We start from the raw sequence: 10,568 nt of genomic DNA on the forward strand, positions 1-10,568 counted from the left end.
GACCATGGAAGCAGAAGAGAGAATGGAGGTTTATAGATGCTATTTTCTTGGCTCTGAAGATGGAGAAAAGAGCCAAGAGCCAAAGAATGCATGTAGCCTTCAGAGCTGGAAAAGGCAAGGAAGTGTATTCTCCCCAAGGAGAGAAAGGAGGTATAAGAAATACATCAAACCTCCAGACGTCTTTATTTTAGCCTATTGAGAATAATTTCAGACTTCTGACCTCCAGATTTTAAGATGATAAGTTTGTTTTATTAAAGAGCTAAATTTGTAGGCCTTTGGCGTAGCAATGCTAAGAAACCAATATCACATATTTAAACTTTTTTTGGTTAGGTTTTATTTGAACCTGCTTTTTCCAGCCAGGTTCAATGTTTTCCTCCTCCACATTCTCAGTGGTTTCTTCCAGGAGAGTCAATGGATATTAAACTTTAATAACCTACATATTTCTTAAATGCCTGATTCTGCTCTGACACCTGCCATGTAGTGTAATGGTATAACAAGTGGAAGCACTCTCAAATCAGGTACTTTAAAGATAACTAACAGTTTAGTAACCTTATTTATTTTTAATGAAGAAAAACCCATTGTCAAACTAATTGCTCCTACATTGTGGAAAATCTGACTTCTTCCCCCTCTCATAGATATTTAAGGTTATTTTCTCTTTATCCCAGATATTAGTGGGGATTTCCCCTTCCTTTTTTATTTCTATTTTTTTTTTAAGATTTTATTTATTTGACAGACAGAGATCACAAGTAGGCAGAGAGGCAGGCAGAAACAGAGTGGGGGGGGGGGGAAAGGCTCCCGGCTGAGCAGAGAGCCCAATGCGGGACTCGATCCCAGGACCCTGAGATCATGACCTGAGCCGAAGGCAGAGGCTTTAACCCACTGAGCCACCCAGGTGTCCCTCCCCTTCCTTTTTTAAGGAAGGCCTATATATTTTATTTAACATAAAAATATATTTTTATCTAGCCTTCCTTCTTGTTTGGAAGAGATAAGAAGGATTTTTCCTTATGCTCCCTCACTCATCTGGACCTAGAAAGGCTATAGAGCTATTTAATGAGAAATGGAAGAGCTGTATTAAGACTTCTTGAAATATGACACATTTAATTAAAACACATCTATTGATTTTAACACATTTGTGCATTCTTTGTATTGTTTCAAAAATTTCTTAGTAAATACTATTCTGTCCTGATCCTATATTTTCCTCTTTATCGCTTTTCCTAGGGCTCTGAATACCATAATATTCACATAAAATACAGAATCATGTTTCAGTTTAGCCACTTTAATATATTTCTTTAAATTATGTAGATAGAGACAGGGTTCTTATCTCATGCTACAATTGATCATTAAGGAAGATGATATCATCTTTCAAGGAAGAAAATAGAGAAGGTGTTATATATGTTAATTAAATTTCCTGACGTGTTTTTATAAAATGTTGATAGTGTATGGATCTTTGCAAGATCATTTTTCATAATTAACTAAACTAATTGAGTAAAAACAATCCGTAATCAGCAGAGCACTCATACATGTGTGTACGTATGTACGTGTACATGCACCCATGGTGGCTCTTCCTTTCTTGTGAACACCAATTTTCTTTCTTTTCTTTTATTTTAAATATTTTTTAAGGATTTTATTTAATTACTTGAGAGAGAGAGAGAGAACATAAGTGGGGAGAGGGCAGAGAGAGAGGTAGAAGCGGACTTCCTGCTGAGCAGGAAGTCCAACTCGAGGCTTAAATGCCAGGACCCCGGGGATCATGACCTGAGCCGAAGGCAGATGCTTACTGAGCCACACAGACACTGTAGTGCCATTTTTCTTATTATAAATAAAATAAATGCTTCCTACAACTCAGAGTAGGTATTCTCATTATTCAGTAGGAATAATTTTGTTTTAAAGTTATGAGTGCTGCACTTTCCTCTTTTGAAGAGTGAGTAGTTGTATGGTATCAACACATGTGGACAGCTTAGGAGAGAAATTCAAAGATCTCATAGGTGAAAACGACAGGAACTGCTCAGAATGGCAAATGAGAGCCCACTGGGAAGGGAGAACCTCCTCGAAGCCAGGCTGCTTCCTTAGGCACCCAGGCACTCACTCAGCTATGAACTGAACTCAGAAATGTTTCTCCTTCTCCCTGCCAATCCCAGCATCAAAATCTTCATCCTGTGGTTGTCAGTAGTGGCTACAGAGGAGGCAATTCATATTGATCCAAACAAGAAAGGATACAAAAATCTTGGCCTGTGGAGGTATAGCCCTGAAGGATAAATCCCAGCATCATCACCCATCAGTAAATTCACAACCTGCCTCTTCCGAGTTTTCCCTTCAAGGAAATGGAAGACAGGAAATATAACTGCCTCTTGCAATAATTATGAGGAACCAATGAGAAAACATGCATGCAAATGGGCCAGATGTGCGATGCAGCCTGCAGATATAGCCTGCAGATACAGTATGTAGAGAACAAAGCACTAAATCTAAAGCATAGTCCAAAGCCAAGGCATGCACCGAATGCTGTTATTTATGAACTATAGAGTGGTATGTGATTGTTCACTATAATAACAACATTCCTACAAATTTGAGTGTCACCCTTGCTCAGGGGCTATGCTAATCTTCTCCATATCATTCCAATTTTAGAATAGGTGCTACCAAAGCCAGCACACAACAATATTCTCAATAAGTATGAACACCTAATGTGTTTTCCAAGAATTCTTTCCCTTTTATACGATTCAGTTTTGATGGAGGGGTTTGGTATATACGCTGTAATGTGTAGGCAAGTGACAGGACTGTGAAAGCCAGCCAGAAAACAGAAAGAGACAGTAGAGAGGGTTGATATACTAAAGCCTTAAGGTGTCCCTCAGATCAGGCAGAAAGGAAATCGTGTGTTTTTGTTTCCATTAAACAAGGATTACCTTGTACTAGCACGAATATACAAGCCACTTAGCAAATTTATTTTAATTCAAATTGTAATGACATTCAGTGCAACATTCTCCAGAAGTTAACAGCTCTCCCGACAAGCAGCAGCCGGTAGTTTGTGTGGCACTAATATGCAGCTAAGTAGTTTGGGCTACTCAGACATCTGGCTCAAGCCAAACAGCTGGAAAAACGCAGCTATTAACCTTTTGTTTGCAGTGAGAGCTATCCCTACAGATGCCAAAGCTTTGTGGGAGGCTAAAATACCTTGTCGTGATGCAGACCACTTTTCTAATTGCAGGTGGTGGTGTTAAGCCTTCTTTTCCACATTTTTAGGAAAGAGAATCCTGTCTAGTTTTGACTATTGGATCTGTGTGTTATTTTTGCATACGCCCCATTACATTTAAGCTCACCACATGCAGGCAGAGTGGGGCTCTATAGAAAAACAGTACACCATGTCTAAAACCAAAGAAGCAGTGCCTTAGGGAGGGCATTTGATGAAAGGGAAATTAAATCGACATTTTTTAAAATTATTGTACCAAAAGTGCAGGGCCACAGAATTAATATCTGATGAGAGCTAATCAGATATATATGTTAGTTCTTTATTACTTTTCTCATTTTTTAATGTTCAGTGGAATTTTGTTTATGGAAGAGAGGGAAGCATGGAGAGCTTGTGTATGTTGTTGATGAAAATACACTTAGGACATGATTATTCCGAGGTTAAGAACCCTTGGACCTTCCATATAACGCTCTAAATATATCGGATTCTAAGAGTGCCTGGATGGCTCAGTTGGTTAGGCATGTGCCTTTGGCTCAGGTCATTATCCCAGAGTCCCCCAGTTGGCTCCATGCTCAGCAGGGAATCTGCTTCTCCCTCCTCCTTCTGCCCCTCCCCCCACTTGTGCATGTGCACACACTTGTGCATGCATGTTCTCTCTCTCATTCTCAAACAAATGAAATCCTTAAAAAATCGATATCAGATTCTAATTCTTGCCCAGAATTTTTAAAAATCTGATTAAATTTAAAAATGCTCCACCTAAACTCCATAGTGGCAGTTTTGCTGGAAATGCTAAGTTCCAGATACTTCTGGATACTTTGTGTGTCTCCGAGGTTATTTCATCAGAAAAAGATATAGATAAATAAATGGCAGTATCTACCTGAGCATCTTAGGTAGAAGGCTCATATGTGTAACAGTCCTACTCAGATACATTTCAAATGGCCAGTAGGAGTAAGAATTCAAAGTGGTCAGGGAAAGCATCAGAGCAAGATACATTTGGAAAGGTAGACTAGGACAAAATTATAACATCTAGAGACTTAAGGTTTATGAGCATTCTTTTCTAAGTAAAAAAGGAAATCTATTCCAGTATTTTAAACAGGTGGGTGTTAGCATGACTTGATTAGTAAACGTTTTGACAACTATGTATGGCTGTGGTTGAAGAAAGGATTCCCGGAGGAAGAAAGGCAAGAGATGAAAGTATCTTGGATTATGGCAAAGGCTTGAAGAAATAAATCAGTACTCTGTTAAGGATTTGGATTTGGAGACTACAGAAGGAGACCTACTGGAGGGGTTTCTAAGTGTTCTGGCTTGTATAACTAGGTAAATGTTAGTGTATCCATTCATCAGGGAGCATGGAAAGAAGACCGTGTATGAAGGGAAGTCCTTGAGTTCACTTTGGGACATAACAAACTTGAAATAAATTTGGGACACCCAACTGGGGATATCAAGCACTCAATTGTATGAGTGTGTTACACAGCAAATTATCCTGGGTTAGAGACATGTACTCAGAAATAATTCTTAGTAGAAGCCTTTTGCACAATTAAGATTACTTAACAAAAGAAAGACAAAACAGATAAAAGACCAAGACAGAGATGAGCTACTTTATTACATGCCAAGTAGCATACTCAACTTGAAAAGCACTGGTCCCTCAGACTATGTTTTAAATAGGCCCCTTGGAGTGGTTCAGTGTGATAGCACTGCATAGAAGTTTGAGGACCCAATAACTAAGGGAGAGAAGGAAAAGTTTATCAAGTGAGTGCTCATAAAGACAAATAAGAGGAAAACAGGGCCATATATGGCAATGGAAGGAAAGAAAAGAGATTATCTCAAGAAGGGCAATATGAGAAGTTACAACTGTGACTGAGACATCAAGTATGGTGATGATATAGAAAGAAGGACATTGAACGTAGCAACACAAAAGTCATGGGCATTCTTAGCAAGAATCATCTCAGTGGAATTACTGAGGAAGAAACCAGAATGGAGTAAGAGAACAGATGAGCAGAGGTCTGACTGCAACTGTCAAATCTCCTCAAACTCTGAATTCTCTAGTAACATTTACCTCACTGCAGTGAACCTATGTTGGTCTCAGCCTCTCAAATGAAGTGTGAATTCATGGACATTAGGACCCTATCGGATTCACCTTTGCATCCTAATTTCATTATACCAGAGTGTCCTTCCAAATCATAAATCAGATCAGTTTTCTATTCTATCTAAAACCCTCCACTGATTCCCAGTCTCCTCACAGGAAATGGCAGAATCCTTCGTCTGACCCTCAAGACCCTCTATCAGCTATTCTGATGCTCTCTGGCTTTATCCTCCACTACTTGCTTTTTAGCCATTCACTAAATGACTATGACCTCCTTACTCATCCACAAAATGCTAAGCATGGTGTTCCCTTCTCACTGTTCCTCCCACCTCGTGTGCTCTTCTCCCAGACTCCCTTGTGGTTAATTTCCAAGCTTCTTCCTGGTCTTTATTCAAACATCTTCTTTTCTGAGAGTCCTTCCCTGACAGCCCATCTGAAATGTGGATCCCTCACCTTCCCAGTACATCAGTCTCTATCTTCTCTCCCTTTTTACATACTTTTTCTCTTTAGTACTTAACACTCTCAAGCACCCTCTATAAATTATTTGTACTACCTATTTTTCCTCTTCTCCCTTAGAATATAAGTTCCATGAGGGTAGGAATGTCCCATGAGTTTTACTGCAGTTTCCTCAGCTCCAAAAAGGTATGCTGCACAAAATAGTGCTCAGTAATTATTTGTTGAATGAATTTAAGTTTCTAGAGCCTAATACAGTGCTCTATACATAATTGAGAGTTGATACATGAATGAATAAAGTCTTGCATTATGTCTAAATTATACTCTTAATTGCTAAGATTGCATTGAATAAAGGATACAACTGATTCTTTTTAGAATCTGCTCGTCATTAGTTTTTGATATTTATTTATAACTCATCAAAACTGCAATATAGTCATTATGGCAAAATTCTTTGTAGCAGTTTGAAACTACAGGGTATTATTGGCCATTCATATCAATCCTCAAATTAGATTGATGTAATGCTATACATTTATTTGAATCTAATGCCTTTCTTGGAGCCTCAGAGTAAAGAAAAATGCCATTTTTAATAATAATAATTATTATTTATTTATTATTATAAAATGCCATTTATTATAAAATGCCATTTTAATAATAATAATTGTTATTGTTGTTATTATTATTATTATTTCCCTAGTAATAGCACTAAAAATACGGATTGTACAAGTCTAAAATTCTTTTGTTTCTAATCCCATTCTAAGCATGAACCTGGCTTCAGTAAATAGAAAGAATAGATAATGCCATAGTTTAGACTTGTCTAAGAGGGTAGATTAAACAATTGGGTGAAAATGTTTCATAGTATCTTTATGTCCCTTACCGATGTTTATTTCAAATTGAGTCACTTATTGCTCCAAAAATTTCAACTTAACACAGTTACATACCACCTTTCTCCCTAAAGAAGATAAAGACCAGGTTGTTGAGCCATATCTCAGTTGGCTTCATAAATTGATGACCTGTCACCAAGTATAAGTATGTGAAAATTGTCATAATGTCAGAGATTAGTCTGTCCAGGGCAGAGGCGAGATCTTGATGCATAACTTCTAAGCAGAATAGACAATTTTCTCTGAGGATCTTGGTGAATGTTTTTAAGAAATATGGCCCACTGGTGATATTGTTGCAAGAACAGCTAGCTGTGTTCGGGGGGAAAAAAAAAATAATGGATGACAGGTATGAGGCACAGCAGCCACAGCTCCCCTGAGGCCCAAATACTACAGAAAATGTGTACTGAGAGTACACATATGGCATAGCCAAAGGTCATGGTGTAGGTTTCATGTCAAAAGCAAAAAAGAAAAAATAGCAAATTCCTTCCTTTGGGAGATATTTCTAGTTCTTTGTCTTTTAATCGTATCCAAACTAAAATAACCCTAACTTTTTAAATTCATTAACATTCACGATAAATCCCTTTCAGAGCCTAAAGAGGAAGGCAGCAAAAATTGTACTCTGATCCCCAAAAATGTATAAATGAAGCAATTGGGAATTCCTCATCCTCTATCATAACAGAAACAATATCATAAGTATCACCTTCTATAGATTTCTTTTTCTAAAGAAAACAGCTGCATGGCCAACTTGGAAATCTCCGTGGCACCCAGTGCACTCATGCTTCCCAACATAAATCTCTGATGCATCAGCTCATTCAGGCTGGATCCAACCCCCAAAGCCCCAGTGTATTTAAAAATATCCTTTTCAGCAAAATGGCTTAAGGGAAGAGGTGTTATGGTGCTGTCATTTGCTTGTTTTAGGGCTCATTCAGTTGTACAGTGATATTACTTAGGTGTCTTTATCCATAAGAAACCTTTTCCCTGATGAAAGTCATATACCAAAGGCCTCTGTGTCCTGCCAAACTAGAACAGTTGTTAGTTCCCCAGTGGGAGTGCAGGCTGTAGAGTGTGAGGAATCTCCCAAAACTGGTTTATCCCGCTACTATCTGTGTCACACTGGGCAAACTACTTGAACTCACTGGGCTTCAGCATACTCCATATGAAATAGGAAAAACTAAGAATATCTACTTCATAAGGTAGTTGTGCCAAGTAGTTGAATGACGGAGAAGTTCCTGGCAAGGGAACTAAGAACACTCAAGGAGGAAAGGAGAGTTTCTTCAATAAATGGTGCTGGAAAAACTGGAAATCCACATGCAGAAAAACAAAACAGGACCCCTATCTTGTATCACCCATAAAAATGAACTCAAAATGGAATGAAAACTTAACATCAGACCTGAAACCATAAAACTCTTAGAAGAAGGGGCAAAATTTCTTAATATTTCTCTTGGCAATTTTGGGGGCTATGATACCAAAAACACATGCAAGAAAAAAAAATAAATAAATGGGATTATATCAAACTCAAAACTTCTGTAGAGCAAAAGAAACAATCAACAAAACGACAAGGCAACCTATGGATTGGGAGAAAATATATGCAAATCATATAACTGATAAGGGCTTAATTATACCCAAAATATAGAGAAAACTCATATAACTCAATAACAATGAACAATCTTACTTTAAAGACAAAAATGAAAAAAAAAATCTGACTTTAGGTGGGGGACCTAAATAGACACTTTTTTTTTTCCCCAAAAAAGACATCAAATGACCAATGGGCATGTGCAAAGACACACATCACTCATCCTCAGGGAAATGCAAATCAAAACCATAGTGAGATATCACTTTACACCTGTTAGAATAGCTGTCATGAAAAAAACAAGAGATCACAAGCATTGGCTAGGATTTGGAGAAAAGACTTTCCCTGTATACTGTCTGTTGGTTCACAGGCTCCTAGGAAGTTTCCCAGGTGAAATCTGAAACTGACCCCCATAGGCAGAGGGCAAAGAGATGCCGACTAAAGAGACAGGCCTCTCCAGATTTGTAGGTGGCAGTATTAATAACTAAAGGAACTTATGTACAAAGCTTGATTGGGTAACTGCAGACACTCGTGTAACTCTCTACACCCACCTGCCAAATTGTAGAAATATATATACAGGCCTTACCTGGGTTCAATCAAGTATACCCATCCAGATGATCTCAGCACCATATCACTATTTCAAAGCTGTGTCCTTGGGAAGCTTCTGGGACTGGAGAAGGCAAGTGATAACCACATTCCAAGCACAGAAGCCTCCAATTACCCAGGTCCAGCTCACAAGTCAACCAGTGGTAATGTCTTCTCGAAGACCTCCCCCAACTCTGTACCTTTGGTGAGCTCACATATCTCCCTCTTCACCAGTGTGTCCTCGGGGACCAGCTAGTGTCCTCACTAGCTTGAGGTGGCTCCTTTGATGGTTATCTGGCTGCACTGGAGGCAGATGTCAGAAGAACAATACAGGTTCTTGCAAGAGAAAGCACAGATTAAGACAGTGATTCCCAAAATCAGTGGCAACATTTTCCACTAAGAGTCCCATGATATGAACCACTGACTTACTAGATCTCTTAAGCCAGGGGTCAGGATCACTCGGGGCACTCACTTATCCCCTCATGTGATTTGAAAAATGATACATTAAAAGATCCATCAGGTATGAACACACAATATTCTGTTTGGATAATGGCACAGGTGTCTCCTTCTGAGACAGAATTAATGTCAAAGTCCATTGTATTTCAGAGGACAGCTTTTCTCATCAAAGGTATCTCAGTGTTCAATAAGGACAAGCTATGAGGGCTATCATCTGATGCTAGCTGAGTGAATTTTGTAAGGGTTTCTGTGTATGCTATGATGTGTTTTAGGATAATGGAGGGAACAAAGGTAGCAGCCAAATGATTGCACCGGTGAAAAACAGTGTCTACCTGGCTTTGAAGAGGGGGAGATTGGTGGTTTTAGGAGCTTGACCTGGTAGTAAATCCCATATATGTTAGCCAAGAGGGCCAGCACTGTGAGACATGAGGAGATGGACTGGGGACAGGACATGCCAGAACAGAACCCTCCCCATCTCCCCTCTTTCACTGGCATATATTCCATTCCAAGCATAGTACATTCCAACAGGTCTGGTTTATAGCAAAACATCAGGTTCCCCATTGAGACTGAGTAGTCTCCCCTTCACTCAGGGATGCCAAGTAACTTACCCAGCCCTGAGGGACATTCCACTGCCATTTCCAGTAGATAATTCCTTTCCTAGGTATGATGGGGCATGGTGCTCTCAGTAGCACAGCATGTGATCCATGGTGAGAGTGGGACCAATAGCTGTTTCCCATGACTTCCCTACTTTCACTGTGTTAGGTGCCTCAGTAGGGGTCTACAGGCTGGCATAGGGGCAACAGGCCTAACTGGTTAATTATTCGCAATGTATTAAAGCCTGGACAGTACTTTAGTCCACCCAGCCAAAGTGGATTCACCTGTTAGTAATTTAACCTGTTATTTTAATATTCCTTTGTCCCTTTCTCCCAAACTGACTGCTTGCAGGTTAAAAGGGAGACGGAAACTCTATCCAATGTTATGCTGTTTTGCCCAATCTTACACATCATGACCTTTGAAATGTGATTCCCCAACCACAGTCTAGAAGATAAGGGTATCTATACAATGGTACTCAGCTTCCATTATCCCCCAGTGATGGCAGCCTGGTTTGCAAGGCAATGGGGGACAGCTTGGATTAGGCCACATGCAGTGTTCACATAAGCCAAGGCACATTTAGAACCCTCCTTGGAAAGAACTGGCCAATACAATCAATTTGCCAATCCCCTACTGGTTGAGACCTCCAGTGGAAAGTCCCAAACTCCTTCGGCAATTTCCTTGGGCAGCATTCAAAACACACAAGACATGTGGTCACTGCATTAAGCAAGTCACTGTATTCCAAGGGCAACCCTGTATTCTTGGCAATACTCC

At 39.4% G+C, this 10,568-nt stretch overlaps 1 non-coding gene across 1 annotated transcript; it reads right to left on the reverse strand.

Annotated features, from left to right (window-relative positions):
* Positions 1 to 2,539: 2,539 nt before the first annotated feature.
* Positions 2,540 to 2,646, reverse strand: LOC123387962. Its single transcript, XR_006602451.1, has one exon. It is a non-coding gene; the product is annotated as a U6 spliceosomal RNA (small nuclear RNA).
* Positions 2,647 to 10,568: the final 7,922 nt, after the last annotated feature.

This window comes from Mustela putorius, unplaced genomic scaffold (assembly GCF_011764305.1).
Source record: "Mustela putorius furo isolate JIRA1106 unplaced genomic scaffold, ASM1176430v1.1 tig00003867_pilon_pilon_pilon, whole genome shotgun sequence".
NCBI classification, from domain to species: domain Eukaryota; kingdom Metazoa; phylum Chordata; class Mammalia; order Carnivora; family Mustelidae; genus Mustela; species Mustela putorius.